This window comes from Atractosteus spatula, chromosome 5 (genome assembly GCF_055471065.1).
Source record: "Atractosteus spatula isolate fAtrSpa1 chromosome 5, fAtrSpa1.hap1, whole genome shotgun sequence".
NCBI lineage: Eukaryota > Metazoa > Chordata > Actinopteri > Semionotiformes > Lepisosteidae > Atractosteus > Atractosteus spatula.
The window spans coordinates 625,001-627,900 of record NC_142710.1 but is presented as its reverse complement, the minus strand read 5'-3'; positions in this window follow the sequence as shown (position 1 = coordinate 627,900).

Genomic DNA, 2,900 nt, shown 5'->3' with positions numbered 1-2,900 from the left:
TCTACTGTACTGGGACTGTAGCTCCTATTGTAACAGGATTAGTCTACTGTACTGGACTGTAGCTCCTATTGTAACAGACTGTTCTACTGTACTGGACTGTAGCTCCTATTGTAACTGGACTGGTCTACTGTACTGGACTGTAGCCCCTATTGTAACTGGACTGGTCTACTGTACTGGACTGTAGCTCCTGTTGTAACAGACTGTTCTACTGTACTGGACTGTAGCTCCTATTGTAACAGACTGTTCTACTGTACTGGGACTGCAGCTCCTATTGTAACTGGACTGTTCTACTGTACTGGGACTGCAGCTCCTATTGGAACAGGACTGGTCTACTGTACTGGAGTGTAGCTCCTATTGTAACTGGACTGGTCTACTGTACTGGACTGTAGCTCCTCTTGTAACAGACTGTTCTACTGTACTGGGACTGTAGCTCCTATTGTAACTGGACTGGTCTACTGTACTGGACTGTAGCTCCTATTGTAACAGACTGTTCTACTGTACTGGACTGTAGCTCCTATTGTAACTGGACTGGTCTACTGTACTGGACTGTAGCTCCTATTGTAACTGGACTGTTCTACTGTACTGGGACTGCAGCTCCTATTGGAACAGGACTGTTCTACTGTACTGGACTGTAGCTCCTATTGTAACAGGATTAGTCTACTGTACTGGACTGTAGCTCCTATTGTAACAGACTGTTCTACTGTACTGGACTGTAGCTCCTATTGTAACTGGACTGTTCTACTGTACTGGGACTGCAGCTCCTATTGGAACAGGACTGTTCTACTGTACTGGACTGTAGCTCCTATTGTAACAGACTGTTCTACTGTACTGGGACTGTAGCTCCTATTGTAACAGGATTAGTCTACTGTACTGGACTGTAGCTCCTATTGTAACAGACTGTTCTACTGTACTGGACTGTAGCCCCTATTGTAACTGGACTGGTCTACTGTACTGGACTGTAGCTCCTATTGTAACTGGACTGTTCTACTGTACTGGACTGTAGCTCCTGTTGTAACAGACTGTTCTACTGTACTGGACTGTAGCCCCTATTGTAACTGGACTGGTCTACTGTAGTGGACTGTAGCTCCTGTTGTAACAGACTGTTCTACTGGACTGTAGCTCCTATTGTAACTGGACTGTTCTACTGTACTGGGACTGTAGCTCCTATTGTAACAGGACTGGTCTACTGTACTGGACTGTAGCTCCTGTTGTAACAGACTGTTCTACTGTACTGGACTGTAGCTCCTATTGTAACTGGACTGGTCTACTGTACTGGACTGTAGCTCCTATTGTAACTGGACTGTTCTACTGTACTGGGACTGTAGCTCCTATTGTAACAGGACTGGTCTACTGTACTGGACTGTAGCTCCTGTTGTAACAGACTGTTCTACTGTACTGGACTGTAGCTCCTATTGTAACTGGACTGGTCTACTGCACTGGACTGTAGCTCCTATTGTAACTGGACTGGTCTACTGTACTGGACTTTAGCTCATATTGTAACAGGACTGTTCTACTGTACTGGACTTTAGCTCCTATTGTAACTGGACTGTTCTACTGTACTGGACTGTAGCTCCTATTGTAACAGGACTGTTCTACTGCACGACTGTAGCTCCTATTGTAACAGGACTGGTCTACTGTACTGGACTGTAGCTCCTATTGTAACTGGACTGTCTAACTGTACTGGACTGTAGCTCCTATTGTAACAGACTGTTCTACTGTACTGGGACTGTAGCTCCTATTGGAACAGGACTGTTCTACTGTACTGGACTGTAGCTCCTATTGTAACAGACTGTTCTACTGTACTGGGACTGTAGCTCCTATTGTAACAGGATTAGTCTACTGTACTGGACTGTAGCTCCTATTGTAACAGACTGTTCTACTGTACTGGACTGTAGCTCCTATTGTAACTGGACTGGTCTACTGTACTGGACTGTAGCCCCTATTGTAACTGGACTGGTCTACTGTACTGGACTGTAGCTCCTGTTGTAACAGACTGTTCTACTGTACTGGACTGTAGCTCCTATTGTAACAGACTGTTCTACTGTACTGGGACTGCAGCTCCTATTGTAACTGGACTGTTCTACTGTACTGGGACTGCAGCTCCTATTGGAACAGGACTGGTCTACTGTACTGGAGTGTAGCTCCTATTGTAACTGGACTGGTCTACTGTACTGGACTGTAGCTCCTCTTGTAACAGACTGTTCTACTGTACTGGGACTGTAGCTCCTATTGTAACTGGACTGGTCTACTGTACTGGACTGTAGCTCCTATTGTAACAGACTGTTCTACTGTACTGGACTGTAGCTCCTATTGTAACTGGACTGGTCTACTGTACTGGACTGTAGCTCCTATTGTAACTGGACTGTTCTACTGTACTGGGACTGCAGCTCCTATTGGAACAGGACTGTTCTACTGTACTGGACTGTAGCTCCTATTGTAACAGACTGTTCTACTGTACTGGGACTGTAGCTCCTATTGTAACAGGATTAGTCTACTGTACTGGACTGTAGCTCCTATTGTAACAGACTGTTCTACTGTACTGGGACTGTAGCTCCTATTGTAACAGGATTAGTCTACTGTACTGGACTGTAGCTCCTATTGTAACAGACTGTTCTACTGTACTGGACTGTAGCTCCTATTGTAACTGGACTGGTCTACTGTACTGGACTGCAGCTCCTATTGTAACTGGACTGTTCTACTGTACTGGGACTGCAGCTCCTATTGGAACAGGACTGTTCTACTGTACTGGACTGTAGCTCCTATTGTAACAGACTGTTCTACTGTACTGGGACTGTAGCTCCTATTGTAACAGGATTAGTCTACTGTACTGGACTGTAGCTCCTATTGTAACAGACTGTTCTACTGTACTGGACTGTAGCCCCTATTGTAACTGGACTGGT